The sequence below is a fragment of the Rhea americana genome, unplaced genomic scaffold (assembly GCF_003343005.1).
Source record: "Rhea americana isolate MKP2758 unplaced genomic scaffold, rheAme1 scaffold_3, whole genome shotgun sequence".
In the NCBI taxonomy this organism is placed as follows: domain Eukaryota; kingdom Metazoa; phylum Chordata; class Aves; order Rheiformes; family Rheidae; genus Rhea; species Rhea americana.
The window spans coordinates 6994719-7010146 of NW_028186423.1; positions in this window are offsets into that span (position 1 = coordinate 6994719).

A 15428-nucleotide genomic window follows, 5' to 3' on the forward strand; every position below is an offset into this window, starting at 1 on the left:
GTTTACAGAAAAAAAAAAAAAAAAAAAATCAGACATCTGCTTCTGAAGATTGTATTCAGTATACTAATGCCCTTTGTCTATCATGGTTCTTTTTCATCAGTGGAAAGGGATAAAGGATCTCTCTTTTCCCAGTGTGTCTATCTGGCTGTGATTCAGGTTCGAGGCTCTGGCTGAAATTCAAGACAGATATTGTGGAATTAATAATATTCTCTCAACCACTGTATTTTGTATGTAATTTATACATTCACTGTGTAATATCAAGATGGATCCTCAACAATACTCAGATGATATTTAGCTAGCTTTGCCAAAATTTAGAGAGATTTACTTGCTTGCTTTTCTTCTGGTGGCGTTATACATATACATAGACACGCACACATCACGCACATATATGTACGTGTATATATATATGTATGTATATATTTAATGGTTTAATTTTTTTCTTTCTAAAGTTGTTGATACATTTCCTCATCAATCATTAATCTCACTATCATCATAGCTTTTCTATTATTGTTACTAGCTAGTTTACTGTCACTTGTTGTTTCTAAAGATTAGGTAAGCATAGAATCCATTTGCATGCAGAATGTGTTCACATACTCTGACTAATGCATGTTGTTGGCATAAATCTTCYGTGGAAACATACCATACCTATTCTTTATATATGTCCTGCTCCTTGAGCGCAGATAGTTAGCTTACATTCGATCTTCAGTGTAAATTACTTTATCATTTGGACCTCAGCCACTTATGCTACTACTTTCCTTCTTCTTCACCATAGCACTGAAGATAATTTAGAAAGTTTCTCCTATGGGTAAGCAGATTTGAATATTGCTCTATTGAAATCAAGTCAGTTTATATGATGGATACTCTAAGTTGGTTCATGACATTTATTACTGCCAAACCTGTATTTGTGGAACATAAGAGTCATTTGAGCATCAGGTGTTGCTTGCTCATGGAGGTATGTTTCATGTGTTGGTTTAAATGAAATGAAATGAAAAACAAGAAAGTAACATTTTTAATGTAGCATATGGAAAATTGGGAAGTTCCAGAATTAAAATACTCCTTTGTGTATATCTCTCTCTGTCTCTCTGTCTCTCTCTCTCTATGCATATAAATATATACACAGATATATACATTTATGACTTAGTCTTTAATTAATTATTATTTACACAAGACTTGCTTTTTCATGAAGGTGAATGCATAGTTCAAAAAACGTATCAAAGTTGTATGAAAACTAGAAAGGATAGAAGTGGAATGGAATAGTAGGTAAAGATTTCTGGTTTCCTGTTTTAATCTCCTCTGAGTAAGAAGTATTGTTTGTTCTTCAGAGGTCAAACATGAGCAGATTTTCAAATGACTTTTTAAATGGATAATCTTAACAGTAATGTTAACCCAGGCAAATTTCAAACTTCTGYCTATAGGAAGTAATAAAAGTATTTTATCTTTGAAGAAGGTTATTAAAATGGACAGTCATGCCGTAAGGACTATTTCAGTTTTGTCAGTTTCCCTCATTTGAGAGTCTTTCCAGATAAATGCGAACACAGACCTACTTACAATCTCGTTCTTCTAGTGTACACAGAGACTGCTAAGAAATTATTTTGTAGGAAAAAAAATCAAGATTTTGATATTTTCTCATGCCCTCTGTTAAATAAGAGAGAAATCAGAGCTCACTGGCTTGTAAGGCTAAGTTCTCTGTCCAGCAAAGCAGAAGAGGAACTTGACCTGTTTTTCCCACAACCTGGGAGAGTATCCCAACTACTAGATCATGATTTCAGTCACTTGTAACTTGTACTTTTGTCTTTAAACTGTATAATTCTGAATTACAATATTATTGTGCTGTTTAGATCTGTAGGGTTTTATGCAAATACACTCGCTAAAGGGAGCTGAGCGGATACTGAAGACATTGCTTATGAGTTCCTACAGTAATGTTCAAACTCCTGCGTACAGTATTGCGACAAACAAAGAATTGTTTGGGTGGGGTGAGCAACATGAAAAAAAGACCTTTTGAGATGTAGAAAGAGTACAGTTATGGACCTCCAAATTCTTACTGAGGAAAGTAATAAGTGAAACAGAATAAAAGTGAATAGCTTCTAATATATTCAAAGATGATAGCAGCACGATACTTCTCTGTAAATACAAAACACAATTTAAATCCCTCAATATACTTATGAAAAATAAATCTTGTCAAACAAATGCATCTCTAACAAGAGTGAACATCAAGAATKAACTCTATACCTATCAGCCAACTTATGCATTTACGAAGTGTCCAAAACTGGGGGGGAAAAAAAAAATCACACTGTATCGTAGATAAGCAGACAATGAAATTTGTTGGCATGGCAGATAACTGAGCCTCAAAACAACACAAAAGGGCCTGAATACATATTTATCTAAGAAATTATAAATTATAATAACYGCTTGCAACAAATTTGAATATTAAATATTTACCTGTTGGATATATCTAAGTCTCTGACTGTCAGAGATCAGGAGGGGATCTATGAAAAGGACATGCTATCCACCGTCACCTATTCCCATGTTCTTGCACCTTCTTTTATAGCATCCAGTTCTGATAAATGCTTGAGATAAATCCCACACTAAGTGGCCTTTGAATCTGACAAAATATAGTTTGKTCCCTCTTTGTAGGTGACCCAGTAATGAGGCAAAACTTGTTATGAATTAATATGATGGATGTATAGAATGTCAATAATGCACATATCAAATAGATTACCAACTGCTAAATTTACAAATATCATATTTGACAGTATTGAATCACTCTTTCTTTTAAGAAAATCAGCTGTGCTGCTGCTATTTCCTAATACACTACCGCCTTGCCCTTTCACAGAATAACTTACTGTATATATCTTCTCAATACASTTTTCCAAGTACATTTATTTATTTGTAATACAGTTCTTACCTGTAAAATATTTTCAGAAGATTTAATGTCCAAGAGTTTCCTTTCTAAATTTATTCATTCGTTCCTTTACGTATTTATTTATTTTCTGATAAGATTTTCAWTGAAGCTGGTGAGAATTTTTTTCCACAAAATTCTATCATTTTTTATAGCAGTGGTCTTACAGGTCTTAGAAAAAATGGAGTTTTCTCACTAGAAAAGGACATCATTCTTTAGTACTGAGAAGCCAAAGTGCTTCTATATAAACAGTCCAAACTCTTGCCTTGAGCTATGTAAAACAATGCTTTGAACGTATACCTTGCATCCTAAGTAACTATATTAAATAAAGGTATATCCACATTAGCAAGTAGTGTGGCATAGTCTAGAAATCTAAATTAATTGGTGCGAGAACCCAGCATCCACATCATACAAATTTTAGAGGTTTTATACGGACTATCTCTGAGTCTGTGTATTCAATCTTTGAAGACTGAATAAATTGTTTGGAGAGTATTGCGAGTGTTTGGCATGAGGCTTTAGGTATGCTGCTGGTGCATATCTTTTGGTTTAATTTCCTCTGAAAAGAATGCAGTTCATGCATACTGAGACTGCTCTATGAGGCAACTGCAGCAGAGTCAGGAGATTTTCTTCAAAAGCACACTCTTGTTCCAAATTAAAGTATTCATGTAAACTCAGCCTGAAGGTCTCATTACAGGTGTAAGTATGTATTCCCCCCCCCCCTTTTCTTTTAGAAAGGTTTTGATTTTATCTGATATATAAACCAAGAAGTTACTGAAACTACAAACTACTTCCTTCCTAGCTCAAATGACAAATGATAAACTTAGTGAAGAATGAGACATTTGATTTTATCCTCCAGAGCTCCCCTGTCATATAAGGAGAACTCATTCTTCCACTGGAAAAAAATGGGTGATTAAAAAAAATAATAAAATAAAACAAAGTTCTTGGTCTCTTCTTTCTCTATTAAAGGAACAGAGAGAAGATAAAAGTGACCAGCTAGGCTTACTGGGAGGGATGTGCTGTATCCACTAATAGGAAAAAAAAGATCTTAGTTTTCCCACATGTCTGCAAGTCTGAGGATAATTGTTTTCCAGGAAGGCTATGGGTGCAACTCAGATCTATGTCATTTCTGTGATGATTCTGTTTCAAGGTCTATATATGTGAAAATATGTTCCTCTCCTTTACCAYTTGATGGTGCCACTTAGAACAGATGAGTTCGTTTAAAGAAACCAAGCAGAAAAAATCCATAATATTTGCCCATGCATCACTCTGATAGCTACTGAAATGAAGAATCAGATTTGTGGCAGATGAGTAACTTGAGATGATTCAGTTTGTCACATTGCACAAAGGCTTTAAAGCACTATTGTGTGAGCACATGCTCAGAAAGGCTAAAGACAGACTTCTTATTTCATGTGAATCTGAAATATATGTTATGAAGATTAATTCAGCAAAATGGTCTATCTTGAATGGTGTCCATTACATCATGTGAATCTTCTGCCTGCTGGATTTAAACCCTGCTTCTCAAAATAATGTTTTTGCAAAAGTTTTCAAAAAGATTATAAAAAAGTTATGGAGAAAAAAAAGTCTAAGAGACTTAGTTGAATATATAGAGAGATATATCTAAAACAACAAATATGGCAACCTATTAGCACTGATGCCATACATAGTTTGTCAATAGTACCGAGGCAAGCTATACTGATAGACTATATCATCCTTTCTCCACCCTTCTTTCCTGTAAAGGAAATTGTTCTCCAGGGCATCTACTGAAAGCATGTACAAAAGAAATGAGGTTAGTTTTATTAATTTACTTTCTTCACAACTGAATAGCCATAGCTTTATTCTCTTATTCCCCTTGGCACTACTTTGTTCCTTTCTTTAATAACAGTAAATGTGAAAAATCAGGATTTGTTCTATTCAGCTTCATTTCACTTTGAGTGCTGTAGGGAGATGAGATCTGAAATTGTTCACTGTAATGTATAGGATATCTGGTGGATTCACTTTACTGATGATGCAGTATCATTGTAGATATCTCACTTCAGGTTGTACACTTTTATTAGAACATTAAGTCTTGAACTCTTGACTCCTTTTGAGTGGCATCCAACAATTTCAAACGAAGAAGTGCTGAGATGTGTAAGTAGTAGTCCTCTTTAAATAGTTCTGTTGCCAGTTCAGATAAAGCTTGTTAAAAAAAGCAACAAATGAACAAACAAACAAACCTCCAAAATCAGACTTAAATACCTTCAAAACCAGACTCATATAAGAAATATGAAATATTGACCTCAYTGATTTTTCCTCTGTGACCTATCTCACATCTGCTGAAGTAGATAGGAATTGCTGCCACCAATGTAGGTTAATAAATGATCTGTGTTCTCATAATTTACAAATATCATAATGTGGAAGTATCACGTCGAAATATTTTTTTTAAGTATTCATTGGCAGATCATAACAACCAAACTTACAAAAGCAGACAGCTGAGATTAACTTAAAATACATTACTTTCATTTGGAGAATTAGAAAATTCTTTTGGAGAACAAGCAAGCCATTTTTAAACAAAACCAAGTTGCTTGTTTTAATTTCGGTTATTTTAACTATTTTTTGGTAACATAAGCAAAGGGAATTTAGAAAGTACGATCCAGTTTCCCAAAAGGAAAAAGTAGCTACTCATAAAAATGAGAAAGACCCTGAGAATATCAGTGATCAATAGAGACATTCACAAAAGCTGTGAGAGATCTAAGTTTCATTCCGCTTCTTATTTGATTTGCAGTATGGATTTGAAAGTAGGTTCCCTATGTCTTAACAGAGTAGCCTGATCACTAGATTAACGAATATCCTAGGAATGTTTGGTCACCTAATCAGGCTGTGCCATTGAATAGTTGAATATCCTTCAGGATTAGTACCAGATATGTTCTTATTTGGGGTAAATGACTTCAAAAAGAGGTTGTTTTGGAATATTCTTTCTGCAATAATCAATAATGAAAAAAAAACAGCATAATAAAGAAAAATGTTATACATTACTTAAATACTTTACACTTATGGAATATTATATTTTTATTTGTTTTACATTTTGAAAATGAAAATAAGACAGTCATAGGGTAGGGTTCATATCACCCAGCTTTATAGATGGTGCAATGGAATAAACTGCAGCTGTGTTTGAACTAAGGATCTAAGATTCCCTTTCTAGTTAAAGAGGAGAAGTACTTCTATATGCTACAATTAATTTCAATATTGGGTAGATGACTAATACTCTAAAAGTGACAATTTCTTTCTGTAATGACAATGGTAAGCTCAGATAACTGGACATGCTCTGAGGTGCATATCCAATTCCAACAGGAGATGAATCTCCTACTACATATTGTGGTCCTATTACATATTTTGGTCTAGACTTTCCAGGTCTCTGACAGAAGGGATGGGAATAATGGCTAAACCTGGTCAAACACAAAACGATAGTCTGTTATTCATTTTCACCATTTAGCTAGTTTGCCTTTATCAAAATCCTTCACTTGACAGAAGTAAGACTCCCAAATACCCATTTTTAGCAAGATCCTTTCTCATGTAGTGAAGGGTACGAAAGCAATTTTGTGTGTTTCATCATCCTTACAATTCATTCCAGTTATCTGAAGCCACTCAAACTAATTCCGACTCCCAGGGCACTCCCAGAGCAACTGTCTGGCTCTGTCCCCACCTGGCTGCCCCCTCCCATAGTGATCAGCACAGGACCTCTGCATGATGTTACAAAAGGAAAGCATGAGAGAGAAAAGATCAAGTACAATCACTATTATGTTGTCTGAATACTTCTTTTATAGACCAGTTAAGTTGGTTTAACAAGTAAATCACTGCTAAGAGAGATCAATAAGKGATGAAGCTTTAAGGAACAGTTTGAGGAGTGGATATGTATGAGAATGAGAGTCAGGAAGAGTTAAGAGAAAGAGGCTCCAGGAGAGGAGTGCAATTCACTAAGAGACAAAGTCAAGAGCAAAATGTTGGCTGGCAGTTTTATTTATTTATTTTCAGAAGATTCTGTTTTGCAAATGGACATTTAAATCTGATTTTTTATCAGTGTAGTGAAACGTTTTATACTTTGGTGCCACCATACCTTTCATCCTTCAGCCTTTAGCCAGTAAACTGGGTACCCCTGAATGACTTTAGCTAATGATAATGATAAGAGAGGTRGTTGTACCTTCCATGCTACCACTTCCCAAGACTGGAGGTAGTTCTGCCTTTTTAAAGAGCTATTTCTGGACTGGTGTGGACTTTGGACACCCTGGATCCCTGAATCCTGTGGAAACCCTGGGCAGAAAATCAAAGGCAAGTGCTGCGAAAAAACGGTAAATAAATACGTTAGTTATTATTCTTATTGGTCTGCATTCTCAGATCCAGAACTCTCTCTGGTAACAGGCAGCACAAGAAACAATTCTGTTTAAATCTGCCTGCTGTAATATGAGACAGTGCCGCTCTACTTTTAGAGATGTTGCTGAGGGAGACCTGCTTAAAAGTTGTTTAAACACATTCCTTGGATAGTGTCTGATTCAAGAAAAATCTCACTCTTTCCTAAGATGTAGTTTAGTGAGAATTTCATAAGATTTCAAKGAATTTTCATCTTGGCCTGCCTTATATCGGAATGCTGAGGGGTGAACATGATATATATGTTTTTCAGCCAAAGGTAAGCAGCGTATAAATAAAGGAAGAGGGAACTTTGTCTTTTATTGACGCTGCCCTCCCCCTAGCGCCTTCAAGACTGTAGATAGACTCTCCTAACAGATAAATTACCAGTCTAATTTATCACAGATATGCATATGGTGTAGACAGTTGGTATAAAGCCTTTTTCAATAAGCAGAAGAACTCCATGAGCAGATGAGATCCATGAACTCAGGACACTGTATGATATGGTACTTTGTAAGGGTCCAAGCTTCAGATCAGTGAATGTGAGCAAGGACATTCTTGCTTAATGATTACCTCCATTAAGGATATTAATGCCCCTATAYAGACCTGACGGAGACCTTTGGATAAGATCGTAATAAAAGGTCAAAACTTCTTTATTGAAAATGGTTGTATAAAATGATTTTTTTTCATAGTGTCAGACGTTCTATATAATTGAAGCATTTTAAAAACTATATTTAAAAGTGTACTTTACTTCAAAAATTTCAAAAAGAGGTTTTAATTCCATTTTGGACTGAGGATAGATTTTGAAATGTCAAAATTCTGCAAAACAGAAATTTTTAGTTTCAGCTAATTTTAATCAATGCAAACAATATGGTCTATTTTGTGATTTCCTTGTTTATTATCTTCTCTTAGGAATTTTGAGTTGATGTTGAATGTCTGGACATCATGGTAAGGAGAAATAATATAAAATCTTTAAGATAACTGGATAAAATTGCAGCTTTTATGGTGTTCTTTTATTTCTTTCTTTATTATAATGTTTGGGTTTTAGTGATATTTCAGTATGCTATCTTCATAGGAACATATCATTTTATAAGAAATAATTGTTAATTTCTTTGCAAATGTATAAATTACATAGCTTTATAATGGATACTAATTCCTTTAATCATAAAATTTTAATTTTAACAACTAAGTAAATAGACCTTAATTATACAGATATCACTTTAATTTCATAAATGCAATATACATACTGARAAGTGCATCTTATTAGTTTAAATGATATATGTGACAGCATAAAAGAGGCTATATACAAAACCAACTTGTTCACATTCTTTTTTCAAYATAATGAAAACACATTGGAGATAAGAAAAATCGTGACAGGTAACTTTATATTGGCTGATATGTTAAAATGCGTCAATAATCTGATTGTGAAGAGAGTCTATATGGATATTATATATATATACTTTTTTTTTTAGATCATTCACCTACATAAATACAAATGAGAACTCCGGACCTGATTTTCAGTTATCCAATACTACATTTCAGAAAGAGGCTGGAAAAGAGAATAAAGAATGTCTTCAACTGTGAATGCATCAAATGCGTTCCTTTCCTGAATGTGTTCCTGAATGACCTTGCGGTCATTTCAGAGTTCAGTCTAGTAAAGATGAACTTTAGTGTTTGCTTCATGACTTAGGATATTCCCTAAGCCTTCCATCCTTCACATTTATAGGAAAATATTTAGGGTGAGGAACATCACTGAAACACCTTTAAATTAAAAGAATAACTGTAGATTAAATATCTAAGTATCAGATGCCTTAATCTGAAGCAGAACCCATGGCTCCCTGAAAGTCAATGCAAAGAATTGCAGAAGGGCATTGATCTTTTCTTAAAACAGATATCTAAGATAGGTCACATTAAAACCATGTCTTTTATACTAAATTACATTTTTCCTTAAAAGATACAGATCACACAGTCAGATTCYGTGCTGTCCTTTTCTCAGTGTTGTTAGTCCATGCAGAACAGTGCCAACTTATGACTTATTTGTTGCACCCAGACCCATAATAGCGRTAAAAAGGTAAAGCAGGTTTCTCAAGAGCAAAAGGTAAATTTGCCTGGAAAGGYAGAGAAGGAGAAACTTGGCACATTACCGAAAGGAAAGGAGGAGAGTCAGGAAGTCATTCACATTCAAAGATGGATCTACTTTTTAAAATATATTACATTCTGTTAAAAAAGAATGGGTTTTTCCTTTCTTTTTTAATCTAATAATGCTAGGCCTGGGAAAGTGTAAAACGGAATCCTGCTGCAATTATTGTTTCACCCACAGAGATGTCAATATTTAATGTATCTAAAGGAGAGAAATATTTTGCTAGGATTAATACTAAACTGAAAATTGTTTTTAAATGAGAAAAGAGAACAAGAAAATGTAAAAATTTCCACTTAGAAATTCTGTTATTGTATCTCATGACAATTTAATTTCTCAGTCTCTTCAGTTGGATGATATCTCTTTCCGGACAACATTTTCCACGATGCCCTAATTTCTAACCTCTTGGAAGGATGTTCTGAAGTTTGATTTTCTTGCTGTGGCTTGCTATGTGAGTTGTTCATCAGCTGAAGTGTTCAGCCAATAAAGAAAAATATGGACAGGGAAATAAAAAGATCCTATAAGGGATGTTGCATCAATAAATCTATTTTTTAAAATATTCTGTGTTTTTTGACAAAAAAGAAAAAGAAAGAAGGAAAAAAGAAAAAGAAAGAAAGAACAAAGAAGAAGGGAAGGAAGGGGGGGAGGGGAAAAGAAACAAAAAGCCAATAAATCACCAAGAAAACTTCAAAATTTGAAATGACAATAGTGTTAGAAAACAGTTCACTAGCTCCAGACCATATGGATGCATGACTGTAGCTTTAAAATCATTTTTTATTTTAAAAATCAGCTGAACTTACGAGCAAAAATGGGACCTCAGTGGAGACTTGATTTATTTTTCTGGTTGTGAGTCAAAAGTACTCAAATTTCAAAGGAAATGTAATTCTCCTAGTACACATATATGAGGAAAATAATCTTCTATACACRTAAAAAATCTTTAAAAATATAAAACATTGTTTGTTCTTCTTGCCTATAAGAGTAGCATTTAAATGACTGCATCCCCCACAAAGGATAAAGGGACCATAACACAAGAGGGACCTTTGGGATAATTAAGTCTACTACATTGCATTTCAAGGTAACAATATCCAGAGATACATCAAGTTATATATTAAAAGTAGTTTTTTTTTTTTTTTTTTTTTGCCCCTACTATGCATCTTGGAATATTCCCTTACAATTTTAATACATTGTTTGATTTCCAACTGTATTTGTTCAAAGTGAATTTATATCCCTGTACAGCTCTTACTTTGGAACGAAATGGCCTGGAACATTGAATCAGGACCTTCTTTACCCATCAGCTGAGATATTCTGCATTTATCACTTTTATGTATTAACATTCAGGCACTTCATTCTGATACTTCCTTTCTGTTCTAAATTAGTTTCTCCCATACATCAGTAGAGGTGCAACTTGTCAGACTTCTCCAACAGCTGGAATTAGAAGTTTGGAGCATGAGAGAGAATGTGTAAGATACATTTTGAGGTAGCTGTGTAACTTTCTGGATATGTTTGTAATTCTTTTTGCCTTGATTTTATCTTTTAATTTCTTGCATTGTACAGAATAAGCCAGTAAGTGTCATGAGTTAATTATATAGGCCTGCCTCTATTCCTAATGCAGACATGGTTTCAAAAGTCATGTGCTACTCAAAACTTCGTGTGCAATTCATTTTCTTCTCCAGCCTTGAAATGAAGATGTATTTTATTAGCCTAAGGAATAGATGACAGTAAATTTCTACAAGAAAGTTTCACTTGGTTTGTGAAGAACTTATCTCTTGGCAGAAACAATTTCTCTCCATTTTAAAATAATTTTCTTTAAAGACTGAACTCAGCAAAACATCACACAGCCAATTGCATACATACTCCCTTGGTTAAGTCTCCATTGTGTTCATCACTCCAGGATGATTATTTCTGCACTCTCAATGTGCAGATGAAAAGCTGTCTTGACTTCCATCCAAGAAAACCTTCTGTGTTCTGTATGAGAACCATATATTAAGTTGGCTAATAATCAAGGTCAGATACATAGTATTTTCTTCTTTTTTAATTATACTAGTATGATATTTAGATATTTATAATAAAAAAAAACCTGTTATATTTATTTTCAGATCATCTCAGTAACTTAGTATTTGTGATATATCAAATTTAGCCATCATATATGACCAGGTACCTTAAACTTGTATTTATATACATTATTCTCATAAAATGAAACAGATTATTTCACAAAATGGCTGCTTCAAGTCAGTCCATTTGTAAAATGACAAAAGCTGCATCCACTTTTAGAAATGACTGCTGCAATCAACATTCTATGACATTATTTGACTTTGCCTCCTTCACTTGGTCATTATACAAAATATTTAAATGTTTCACAAATTTCATAAAATGACTAGCATTATTATTATAGTTATATTGTGAAATCTAGTATTACAGGCTGTCWTACTATTTGATTACCTAAGCAATATTTTATAAAATAATTAATCATCTGATATCATTGTGAGTTGTCTTCCCTACCAGGACATAAAGATTAATTAAAATAAAGAAGAAAGTGTTAACATTTTATATTAGCAAGTCATATGGAGGTCAAATAGGCTAGATAGATGCTTTAATCATTGCAGCTACAGCTGGTTGTAATTCGCTGAAGAAACAAGAGTGAAAAGAAAATTATTCAATATAGCTTACTCATCTCTTAACTAATCATTGCTGAGAACTAATCAAAGTTTTGAAATTACTTTTAGAGAATAACTAAAAAAGGAGCATTTTAAGTGTCTAAACCACATAATTCTAAAATAAAACAAAAAAAGAAAAATTAAAAAGGGAGTTTTACATTACTTTGGGGAATACATTAAATAAAAGGCAAACCAACATCCTAAATTGAAGTCAAGACTGACAATCATTTGTTGACAAAGCAGCTCTTGAGAACATTCTACCTTCTGCATACATCATAAATTCTTTAGCTATGCATCAAGGTTTTCAATTTATTATTAATTTTTAAGTGACGACACTGCAGATTGTTGGGTTATGTGAGCTCACCTGCACACGTACAGACGAACAATGGTAGGTGGGGAGAACCCCAGCAATACCCTGAGCTGGCTACTCCAAGGCTGATCACAGGAGACCARTCCACCCCTAAAAGACTCATCTCCACACACACACACAGAGGCACAACAGCAGTGGGGGGACCCCAAAACCCAGTCAGAGACATAAGCTCCTGACCCAGCCCTCCCAGGGCTGTCCCAGGGGAGTGTCMGGCCAGGATGGTCCATCTATGGGCCAGGAGTGAGACTCGTCACCATGAGTCAAGGGGGRTGGGTCTCCGGAGCACCTTTTTGACGAAGCGGAGTCACTGCCAAAGGATCTGGGATATACTGTGGTATGCAGGCAACAGCATTTCGGGATTGCACAAGAGTTGTTATGGGATGATTAGAGGAGGAATCAAAGGCAGGTAAAGGAAGGGATCAATGCAGTTCAGGAAGGAACAAACAYGAGAAAATAGAAGAACAAGGAGATGAAAAGGGCCAGTTGTTTATGCAACTCGTAGGGGTTCGTCAATATACCTCGTCAATGCGGCCATGCCCTGCACCCAATCAGCATAGTCTGTCCTATCTTCTCATTAAACTCTATTTCCAACTATGTCCCTGGGTGAGGAGCTCTCTTCCGTGTGTGTGTGTGTGTGTGTGTGCGTGTGTGTGTATGGAGGTGTAAGTGCCAATAGCAGGAGTGGGACCACAGGTCACACGGACCTCTGTGTCTGTGGTGCCAACACCCAGAGGGTATGCTGTAGGGAGAGTATGCACGTCAGTGTGCGATCACTAGTGATCACTATCATAACACGTTGTATATATGTGTATATTTCCTACAGAAAATAGAAATATTCCTCCTGGTCAGCCAGGGAGGGGAGCAGAATGAGACCATTGGTGCTGTTTGTGTGAGTGCTGAGTGTGTCTGCCTGTGCTGATCTGTGTGGCCAGTCATGTACATATGTGTATATATATATATATATGTATATATGTATATATATATATATATGTTGTAAATGTGTATTTGTGTGTGTGCCTACTGGGAATACATGCTTAGCCGAACCATGGAGATATGCAGCTGTGGCAGCCTCACCTCTATCAGGCTACTGGATTCAACTTCCCCTTAACACAGGTAAGGAGATCTATCTTGAATGAGTAACACCGTACTAGCACCAGGTCAACAAAGTTTATGTTCTCCGACTTCTCGCTCCAAAGTGAACATCAAAAATGATCTAAGGTTATAGCTTCCTTTTTAGTGTCCTGTCATGTCACAGAATGATAGTAAAATGAAATCTAGCAGTAAAGTAACCAAAAAACCTRAATCTTTTAGGATTCCAGATCAGCTTGCTGCATGGGAAGCCAAGATACTGTCAAAACCAGAGCTCAGTGCTATGCATTCAAACGTCTACATTAACTGCATATCATTAGGGGGCAATATTTAGTGCTGTTCATCACTCTGAACTAAATTGTATGTCATATGCCACTTTTTTGATATAAAAAATAATTTGTTATCCATACTTGTTGTTCGTCTTCCCAACTCTACTGGTCTTTTGCCTGGATAGTTCATAAGGTACCTGTGTTTCTGTGCCCAAAATTTCTCCAGATAAACACATTTCCATTATTATTAAGGTCAAGATATGGCTATTACCTCCTTAGGGTATCTGTACAGATTCAGCCTAAACCAAAGAGTTCTCCAGCCATAATATCATATCCCCTTAGCACTAACAACCAGGCCAGCTTCTCCATTTGTATTCAAGAATACTTACTCCTGAGGGTCATGAAAAGATCTTCAGATAAATCTGATGAAGTTAATCCAAAATATCTAAAATGAAAATAATATAAATAAATTACCAGTATTATTAGTGATCACAAATAACTAGAATTAAAGGAACTCTTGCAATTATGTTCACACATAATTGCTTACACAATATAATTTATATTAGAAAAAAGCAAGAATATCTATGCATGGAAAAATCTAACCTAAAGACAGTATAAGGAAACCAATGATGGTTATTTAAATAATGTTKTTAGTAGAGCTGTGCCTCTTACAACATGTTATCAGTTTAAAGGATAATGGTGGTATGATCCTTGCTATGAGATATTGGCTAATACTTCATTTTGTATTGATCATTATCAAATCCTCTTTTTTTTTTTTTTTTTGGTGCAGATGTATGTTTCAGGTGTAACCTTTGCAACTATGTGTTACTTTGTGGTATGACAGACAATGACAGACTGGTGAAGTATTCCTCCCCCAACCCCTCATCCTCATCAAAGAAAATTTCAAAAATAAAAGGGAAAACTATCCTAAGAAGCAGTAGAGAACAATTTTTTCCTTGACCCATTGTGGTGTATTTGATAGTCAGGATGAGGAATGGAGGGTATTTTCCCTCTTCTGGTTAGGAAGACCAAGAGTAGAAAGAGATAATGACAGTATTTRTAATTTAGTGATGATCTTATGGGTATCTGCTAATATTTTCCATAATTTTAAATGTACATTCTGGTAAAAGCAAGGAGAAGAAGAAGGCTATTTTTTCTCTTGTTTTGTTGATTAACATAATTTTCAAGCTAGTATATTTTTTCTAGTTGTTTTTAAACAATTCCTTTTCCACAGTACCATAATCACCAAATCCTTAATGACTCATAATCAGAGGCCCATAATAGTAGTAAATGCTATATCAGCAAATGAGCTTTTTCCCAATAGTGCAACACCTATAAACAACCTACTAGCAGCAATGAATAAAACACAAATAGACTTCAAAATTCAATAATAGGAGAAATCTTTTTTAATCTTTTAACTATTTTCTTTATAGTTCTATATATATATATATATATATATGTATTCCTATTTATAGTTAGAGTTAGATTTGGGAATATAACCTGGGTTCCGTGATAAATTGCTAACCTTCCTAACAACAAGGAATGCCTTCACTGCTGCACATTCTTGGTTTGGCCAAATAATTGTTGATTATTCCATGGAAATAAACTATATTGAATGCAAAAAAAGAAAAAA